General features: G+C 44.5%; 2 long non-coding RNA genes across 2 annotated transcripts; one reads left to right on the forward strand and one right to left on the reverse strand.

Moving 5' to 3' along the window:
- Positions 1–610: 610 nt before the first annotated feature.
- On the reverse strand, positions 611–3,335 carry LOC147981657 (uncharacterized). Its single transcript, XR_015598996.1, has 5 exons — positions 2,995–3,335; positions 2,841–2,900; positions 1,913–2,475; positions 984–1,506; positions 611–786 (listed from the first exon to the last, which is right to left on the reverse strand). It is a non-coding gene; the product is annotated as an uncharacterized LOC147981657 (long non-coding RNA).
- A 214-nt stretch (positions 3,336–3,549) lies between these two features.
- LOC147981658 (uncharacterized) lies at positions 3,550–8,647 on the forward strand. The gene is made up of 4 exons (XR_015598995.1): positions 3,550–3,839; positions 5,525–5,628; positions 5,753–5,921; positions 8,244–8,647. It is a non-coding gene; the product is annotated as an uncharacterized LOC147981658 (long non-coding RNA).
- The last annotated feature ends 1,345 nt before the right edge of the window (positions 8,648–9,992 follow it).

Below are 9,992 nucleotides of genomic sequence, written 5' to 3' on the forward strand. Positions count from 1 at the left end.
AGTTGTGAACCAATCTGTTTCAGTCGACGCCGGACCTGAGCATCCAATAATCGACACAAGTGCAGTTTCGTTCAGTTATAGGGAACCTTGTGCTACTAATTGAAAAGCCAGTAGTACGTGTTCTGATTACTTAGCATGTCACTGGATATACTCTAGCTAGAACTTGCAAGTTCTGCCGAGTTGTTCTTCGTTGTTTGCAGAATAGTCAACCAATTATCATGTTCAGTCAGTAATTAACACTACTAGATCATTGATGGCGCGCGTTGCCGCGCGCGTCCATTTTGAATGTTATAGGGTAGTGTTAATTTTTTTTCCTAAAAACATGCAGTTCAAGTTTATTTTCAACATGAGAGTGCAACATGAATGTTGCATCAGATTCATTGGGCTCGTTATGGGGACTTATTTTTTTGCATTGTTCCATTGACCCCAGCTCAAATCTTATCTCTTCTCTGATTTCTTATCTTTATTTTTTAGATGTTCTATGATTTACCCCTAAAAAAAGATGTTCGATGGGTTGGTAGCTAGTGATTTCAACAAATATATGGATCGGAGGTTAGAAAGGCATCGTTGCACATATCTATTTCATTTTAAAGAACGTAATGGTTATTTAGTTCAAACAATGTCAATATTTGGGAACATACGTCTGGTATTATTTGGAATAAAATACAAGCAGAGCAAACCAGAAATACATAGCGTAGATTTCTCATCCAACCGTTGATGTATCAAAATGGCCGGTGTGCTAGCTGGTATCATGCGGAATATGTTGAATCTTCAAAACCACTATATCTGAAGGAAAACATTTACAGAATTTACTACTCTCCCTCCATTTGAAAATAAGTGTCTCAACTTTAGTACAACTTAGTTATTACAAAGTTGAGACACTTATTTGGGGCGGAGGGAGTATCATTGTTTAATTCAATCTAGAATAGAACAAAATCAGAAGATACAAATCAAACTGACAGCAAATTAGCATAGCCACTTACCCAAGATGGTGTGTTGCAGCACGTGTCTGTTTTGCAATATAATGGTAGCAAGTGTCCATAAGTATATCAAGTACTTGATGACTGAATTGAAAAGAAGTGTTATGTTTACCAATGCCACTATTTTCCATCTCAAAACTGAATCAATTCATCATTCAACATGAAAGAAAAAATGACGCATCACTTAGTAGAGTAGCATAAGTTCTCAACATGCCCATAGTAATAGCATGAACAAGCAAAAATAGAGCTTACAGGAGTTAAGTAGAAGAAAGCGGTAATCTGATCAAGTCGGATACAGATACCTCAAATCTGGATGGTCGAAAGGAAAGTTTTTAATAAAACATGTCAACCTTATTCATAGAAACTGGAGATGAACAATTCCAACGTTTCCCGGTGGACTGTAAAAGGTCAATATCATTTCTCATTTAACATGTCTTGCTTTCAACAGATTTGTTTGTTAGTTAGATTGAATGTATGCTAAATCAGACTTGAAGTGTTACTCTATGGTTGAAGAGTTCCATAGGATCTGCAATAAGAAGGAAAAGTTTTGTAAGCTAAAAATCATCATCAAATGTGCAATCTAATCAGTTGGATCGAAGGTGTGCTAACTCAGATTTGAGGTGCTCTTCTCTGGTTAATTACATATAATCTACAATAAGGACATTTTCTTAAGCAAAAACTCATGTTCCAACGTACTATCAAATTGTAGTAGGTTGTTAAATAATCATCCCTCAAGTAGAACACGCAAGACAACTTGCTTTACAGTGAAGCAACATAATGTCTTAAAATTGTAAAGCTGTCAACCAAGGTAATCAATACAGAAATAGGTTCCCAGATAAAACAATTTATAGCACAATATCCATGGGAACGATGCATTGCAAACATTATATATGCAATATAAAACATAAAGATTATATTTGGTCATGTGATACCTGCAATATGATGTGAATCTTTGATTGCCTAATTCCACACAGATCCTCATTGTTCAAGCTAATGGCAATATCTCCTCCACAAAGCAGCATCCATGATATTTCCAATGTAAATGAACGCGGCCATAAAGAAAGGCACCAAAACTGATAAAAAAATGTCGGTCGACATATAGAAGATAAAAACAACATACAATGTTTCAATAGCAGAATCGTAATCCCAGAGGATGTACCAACAAAGGAGGACCTCTATCATCGTGACCTCTATGTTAAAGAAAATAATATGTGAAAATGTTTTTGCAAAGCTTTGGATTATTACCATGCTTTATTCATTCACAACAATTTACTACTCCTATGGTACGTCAGAAGGTCAATTACCTGTTTTGTACAAACCTATGGAAAGATGCTAGTTTCCAAAACTGATGGGGTCTGCACAATTTACGTAGACGGGGAAATTGCAAGAACAAAATTATGGAAATAGCACTAGAAAGATGGAAAAATGAAAAGGCGGGATACTTGCCTTTGGTACGTCAGAAGGTCAATTTCTCAGTAGCAGCATTCGCATATCCCTTGTGAGCATTAATGCAATCTTAGGTTAGCTCGCATATTATAAGCATCTCCAAACTTAAAATTAATGGTCGAACATCAACAAACATGTGTGGGTTCATAGTTTATTTGACAAAAAATGTAAGGAGCCCAGAGAAACAAATTTTCACCAGAATATGCATAATAAATTAGCAGTGCAAACATCTTAGATCTTCTTGTATTATTACACCTTGAGTAGATGGATGCTTTTGCTGCACTTCTGTAGTAGAGTGTGATAAAAATATAGTATCGCTGCCAGTGTAGCATCACAAAGACAAACTTGAATTTTGCAAAGCACCATCTTCATACACATATTTTGTGACGCACTTGATTTATCTAACGTGACTACCTGGTGGCCGAGCTAACAATATCATCATTGCCGATTCCTGTTTGTGCCAAGGACGCCGAACTGGAACGAGCAGATGAGCAAGAGTTGGAAAATTGGGAGACCAGACCTTACAATCATCGAAGCCATGAAAGATTTGTGGCACATAATCGGGCACCTGTACCGAGGCAGCGAAGGATCGGAACAGAGAGAAATCTATCCAATAATCCCCACCGGCGAGGGGCGCACATCATCTGCCATGATGAGTGATTGCTTCCTATCGATCCCCTCCCGCAGCGACGGATCTCCTGCTCCGCCTAGGCCTAGCGAGAGGAGAGGTGCACGATGAGCGGAGATCAGCCGCTCTTCAGCGCCTCAACCTGGTCTGCAATGCCTCCTGCGACTTCAGGTATATGATGCAGGCGATGTACTTGCCGAGCTTGGGCTCGCCGGACATGGCTGCAGTGGTGGAGCAGACGCGCATTGCAAGGGCGGCGCCGCCGCAAAAGTGTGGCTAGGGTCTCTCCCCAAAGATTGCGAGAACAAGATGAGGTGGAGGCGATGCGGAGGGGCGATGGAGAGGCGATGCGGCGGTTTCGTTTTTCTTCCAGGTTGTGAGGGGGAGGAGAGGTCGGGAGGGGGGCGAGCTATTTCTTTTTTCCTAATCGTTGTGTGGTGCGCGCGCGCTATCAACCACGCTGGAACGGCCGCACCACACGACGGTGATTGGGATTTTTTTCCTCTATCCTCCCATTCCCCGTTCCCACTCCACTCCTCACTGCGCCGGCGACGAGCGAAACCCCAATCCCCCACAAAATCCCTAGGGCTTCGCGGCGAGCTAGCCGGCGACGAGTCAATTGACGGAGAAAGGCGACGCGCCCAGCGAAGGATCCCGCCCAGCATCCGACGGGTGAGGGCGGCGCGCGCGTGCCGGAGGAGGAGAAGGAAGCGGCGACGGGGAAGGAGAAGAAGAAGCGGCGGACGACCCGGAGACGCGAGATCCTGCTGATTCGACGCCTCGAGGTCAGTTTAACATACGATCCCCTCGTCCGCATATCTCTGCTTGCTGGGGTTTCGTCGCCGACGCCCTCGTCATCATCAACAACCGCAGGAGCGAATCAAATGGGGAGATTTGTCCACGGGATAGGGTCGGGGGTAGGGGGAAGGGGGAGGCGCTCCGGAGATTTTTTTCATGCCATTTGGGATGCTGCATCATTTGTTTTCCTCTTCCAGTACGTAGGCACAACAGTTGTGAGGATGTTTTTCTTGTAGGCAAATAGACATAGATAAGTAGGCAAATAAGCATTGTGTTTTTGCAGGCAAATCATAAATAGAGAATAGGCAATACTGTGTGTTTTTGCAGGCAATTCAGATAGAAGAGTAGGACCAATAAGCAGTTTTGGAATGATGTGGGCTTCTGTAGGTTATCAGATAGAGGGTAGGCAGGCAATAATCAGTTCAGAGAATAGGGATTCCTGTGTTTTTTGTTTTAGGCAAATGAGACAGAAGATAGCTCGCCGACATCCTATGTCGACCTGCAAGAGTTGCGGTGCGGGGAGGGCGGCGTCACGGCGGGGCGGCACGGCATGAGCGTGTTCACGGGCTGGTGGAGGCTGGGGCCGTGCTCCCGCTCTAATGGCGGCTACTCAGAAGCACGCAGCCGTACTTCCTGCTGCTGGACGGCGCCGGGGACAAAAGGCGCCTTTTTTGTGTTAAACCTGACAGACCTGAACATGTCATGTTAGTTTCAGTTTATGCTTATATGTAATAAACTGAACTAAAGCACGTTTCTGACTTAGTCCTGGTCATAGGATAGATTTTTCAGTTAGTTCGTTTTTTGTAAAACTGGGACGACTTGGCCACGTTTGCATCCCTGGGATGAACTGGATGTATCAATTAAGCTAGTAAAACTGGGACGACTTTAGTTCGATGAACTGGATGTATCAATTAAGCACAGCCAGGTTTCCCTCCGGTTAGAATGCATTCTAGATACAATATCAGGAGTTTAAAGCTGAATTCTATCTGCATTTCACCTTGTCCGCATTCCCCATTTTTTGCCAGCTTCATTCTGCATTTTCCAGCTTAGCGTGATGAATTCACACATGTCTGCACAAGCATGTTAAGTGGATAAATGCACGGATTCTTTATCCTAGCCTCTTTTTAAGCTAGCTATTTTTCTGACATTCACCCATACTGAGAAAGCTGTTATATAGTTCATGCACTAGCAAAGTAGTAAAAGATGAGGAGCTTGTGGATAGTGATTTTGTAGGTCTGAAATATCTATTTCTTATTTGTGCCTAAGCAACGCTTGAGAGGCTGCATTTTTTTTTACCTTTTTTGCTCAAGATCACGACTGATGCATATGTCAGAAATATTATGTCAATTGGTTCTCTCTTTTAATTTCGTATGATGTTTTGTATGCCTTTTTTGACGGTACTAACACGCATCATGTGTGTAGTCAATGCTGATGCTTAATAACGGATAGGACTGATAACTAGCAAAACACACGTATTTTCTTTTGCTATGCTAAATTGATACATACACGATGCTTTTTTCGATGAAACCGACAATGATGAGAATTAGTGAATTCATGATGCTTTAATGTGGGCAAGGTTTGCTTTTATGTAGGCAAGGTTTGCCTCCAACAATCGAGCAAAGGGGTTTTACCACACCTGTTTTCTAACTCATATTTTTTTTTTCAAATGCAGGAAAAAACCAAAATTGAAAAACTAGGGGGGAGGGCATCTTTTTCAGTATCCCTGGAGTGGCAGTTTTTAAGATGGATGACTACCCATATCAACAGAATGGCGAGGTACAGTCGACTCACTTTTTTCCTTTTTCAGTCTCTCACGTGTTCCCACAACATTGCCACGACTTAGGCAGAGAATCACTGAGAACCATCGTTTTCATTTTTATTTCCCGTTTCTTCAATCAAGGTGCAGCAAGAACCGACGCGGCGGCCAGGAACAAAGATGTGGGTTTACAAGTCCGTAGGCGACCAAGAAATAAGCAGGTTCAGTCTGGGCAAAGGCATGGGACAACAAACGCATAGGGAAAGTCACAAAAGCTGACAAAAAACCAGAGGGTGGATACAGCAAGCTTCCCGTGATCTTTTCTTCCTTTTTTTCAAGTAGTTTTTAGTAGACAGCAACATCTTTGAGCATACCAGCCTAATTTACATCTTGATCATACCAGCATAATTTTCTTACTTCATTTGTTGTTGTTTTTCCCCTGCGGCTTTATTCACACTGCCAACCAGATGAAGCCAATATACACGAGGAAAAGGGGAATGGTCTTTTTGTTGGTTATGAGGAAGCCAAGAAATTGGAAACTCGCATATCCACCATGTCGTTAAAAAATTGGAAACTGTCGCACGTTTTTCGTTGTGACAGGTCGCCGCACCCACAACAACCAAAGTGCCCAAAATATACTTTCTAGCCACCGAAGAACCCAACCCGAATCACCTATCACAAGGAATAAACGGTGGACAAATTAGCGTACCCCCTCCCCTGGTGACCTAGGTCGCTGACCTCAACGAACCAAGTCGCCCAAAACCATCGAACCACCCAACCCGAATCACCTAACACGGGGGACAAACTCGCCTACCCCCTCTCCCTTGGTGACCTAGGTCGTCGACCCCGACGAACCAAGTACCCCAAAACCATGGAACCACCCAACTCAAATCGCCTAACACGAGGGACAAACTCGCCTACCCCCCTCTCCCCTGGTGACCTAAGTCGTCGACCCCGACGAACCAAGTCCCCCAAAACCATGGAACCACTCAACTCGAATCGCCTAACATGAGGGACAAACTCGCCTAACCCCCTCTCCCCTGGTGATCTAAGTCGTCGACCCCGACAGACCAAGTCGCCCAAAACCACCGAAGCACCCAACCCGAATCACCTAACATGAGGGACAAACTCGCCTACCCCCATCTCCCCTGATGACCTAGGTCGCAGACCCCGATGAACCAAGTCGTCCAAAAGCACTGAAGTACCCAAGCCGAATTGCCTAACACGAGGGACAAACTCCCTCCCCCTCTTCCCTGGTGACCTAGGCCGCCTCACCAAACGAACCAAGTCGCCCAAAACCACCGAAGCACCCAACCCGAGTCGCCTAACACGACGGACAAACTTGCCTCCCCCTCTCCCCTGGTGACCTAGGTCGCCTCATCAAACGAACCTAGTCGCCCAAAACCAACGAAGCACCCAACCTGAATCGCCTAACACGAGGGACAAACTCGCCTCCCTCCCTCTCCCCTGGTGACCTAGGTCGCCGACCCCGACGAACCAAGTTGCCCATAACCACCGAAGCACCCAACCCGAGTCGCCTAGCATGAGGGACAAACTCGCCTACCCCCTCTCTCCTGGTGACCTAGGTTGCCTCACCAGACGAACCAAGTCGCACAAAACAAACGAAGCACCCAACCCGAATCGCCTAACACAAGGGACAAACTCGCCTACCCCACTCTCCCCTGGTGACCTAGGTTGCCTCACCAGACGAACCAAGTCACACAAAACCAACGAAGCACCCAACCCGAATCGCGTAACACGAGGGACAAACTCGCCTACCCCCTCTCCCCTGGTGACCTAGGTCGCCTCACCAGACGAACCAAGTCGCACAAAACCAACGAAGCACCCAACCCGAATCGCCTAACACGAGGGACAAACTCTCCTACCCCCCTCTCCACTGGTGACCTAGTTCGCCGACCCGGATGAACCAAGTCGCAAAAAACCAATGAAGCACCCAACCCGAATCGCCTAACATGAGGGACAAACTCGCCTACCCCCCTCCCCTGGTGACCTAGGTCGCCGACCCCGATGAACCAAGTCGCGCAAAACCAATGAACGACCCAACCCGAATCGCCTAACACAATGGACCAACTCGCCTACCCCTTCTACCCTGGTGACCTAGGTCGCCGACCCCGACGAACCAAATCGCACAAAACCAACGAAGCACCCAACCCGAATCACCTAACACGAGGGAGCTCACTGAGATCAAGGCTGGCCATCTGCACATTTTTAGAAGATTAAATGGGGATAGAAATTAATACATAAGCGTCATAATGTGAACGAGACAGTAGTATTTTTTCTCTTCTTTTTCTATTATGCAAGCGAACTCAACGAGCAGGGGACATTTTTTCACAATCACTGCTAGGTTCACATACCTGGGTCTCTTTTGTGTTTTTCTAAGCAATTATACTTTTAACTTTTTTAGCTCATCTCTTTTTTGATTTTCTAGGAAACTGGACCTTTTGTTCCTACTTTTGACCCTACTGATTATTGCCCAGTTTGTAAGAAACTGTACATTTTATAAGCAACTACAATAGCTTATTGCCCAGTTTTATCATACACAGATTATTAACATTTTTTCATACAACCATCAGGCAAGATTCTACACATTTAATTACTTTCCTTTTTTTTGCAGAAGAAAGGTGCAAGACAATAGTCAAGAAACAATTCAAGAGCCAGCAACTTTATCTAGCATCATGGTTGTACAGGAGGCAAGAACAGGGAGATCAGATTTGGGGCAAAGATTCAAGTCAGGCTTGCAACATTTTTTGGCTACATGGAGGCAAATCTGCAAGTAGTATAGCAATGGGGGGTAGGTACATCTGAGGAGTTCAACTAGCTATAGTAGAACTAAAAAGAATCTCATGGTCAAAAAAATTCCAACGACCCTGTTACCTTTCTGGCAGTTTGCCCAGTTCTGGCAATTTTTTTGCCCACATTTTCTTCAGATTGTTGCCTGATCAGCACAAAGAGTTGCAGAGAAAGATTGTTGACTGATCAGCACAAAGAGTTGCAGAGAAGGTTGTGTTCTTCACGATTTTTCCCATGATCTTTTTTCTACTGTGTTTTTGCTGTGGGAGGAGCCCCCGCTGCTAGGACAGGGGGTGGGTGGGGAGATCACGTAAGGGAGGGGAGATGTTTCTTTTTTCGTTTGTTTCCATGGGGAGACGTGGGCACATGAGGGGGATGGCAACTTCCTTTTTTGGCGCATGAGGGGATCGACGGGGGAAAACTTTCCAAAATTGCCGGCCGCGAGGTCGTTCCGCGTAGCGCGCGGGCGCTGTGTAGCAGCGTCCTTCTTTTTTTGCTGCGGCGAGTGGTTTACGCTTTTTTTTCGAGGGCACGAGGCTAAATGGGCTGGATAGATGGCCCGGTTAACCAGAAACCTCTGATTTTTCTACCGGAGTAGCGGTTCAATGGACAGCCGGCCCAAGTCGCGGTAGTCTCGCCTGAAACGAAGATCCAAGGGCAGATAACGACCCGAAAACAAGATCCAACGGACCAGGAGGTTGGAAGCGTGAGAGGGCAAGGAAGAAGCTCGGTTATACTATCCTTAATTAAGACATGTCATTAACACCACAATATGGTACTATCTTGTACTTTGCATTGTTGTTAGGGTCATAAAAACTGCCTCATGCCCTTCCCTTCCTCTGTCTCCTCAACTAAACAAATTAGTGCTAATACAAGAAAACATTAATCATCGAGGAAGACGATTTTAGAGTATCTCTTTTTGATCAACCTTGTGCCATTTTTTTTATCATCGACTTGCAGAGAAGTGTGTTGCACTTGCGGAATAGCTATAAAGAAATGATTACTATATCACCCACCTCTACCTGTGTGCAAAATGCTTTTCTTCCATGGGAAAGTAGTGGTTAGACCCCACCTCGGTGCATCCACGCAAGAAAACATAGCAGAACATTTTCAAAAAATCTGAAACTTTGTGGAAACGATCATCAACAAATGTTAGAAAATCTTGCCAAGTTTGGTGATCAAATGACATCCGAGGAGATCTGTACAAAAGAAAACTACAAATTTTGGTCAAATAGTGCACGTACATTTTGAGTAATTTTGTCTTTTTTGTATAGAGCTTCTCGGATGTCATTTGACCATGAAAATTTGCAAGCCTCTCTAACATTTGTTTATAATCATTACACAAAGTTTTATAGTTTTTCAAAATGTTTTGATATGTTTTCTTGCGTGTGCATCAAGGGCGGGTGTAGACCTATGGTTTTTCTACCCCCACCCTTGGTGCACCCACGGTGCACCCACGCAAGAAAACATATCAAAATATTTTCATCCTTCTGTCAAGTGAACAAGGTCCTCTTCTCATATGTACTACTCCCTCCGTCCCAAAGTAAGTGACTCAACTTTGTACTAATTTTAG

This window comes from Triticum urartu, chromosome 3A, assembly GCF_056163025.1.
Source record: "Triticum urartu cultivar PI428250 chromosome 3A, HENAU_Tu73, whole genome shotgun sequence".
NCBI classification, from domain to species: Eukaryota; Viridiplantae; Streptophyta; class Magnoliopsida; order Poales; family Poaceae; genus Triticum; species Triticum urartu.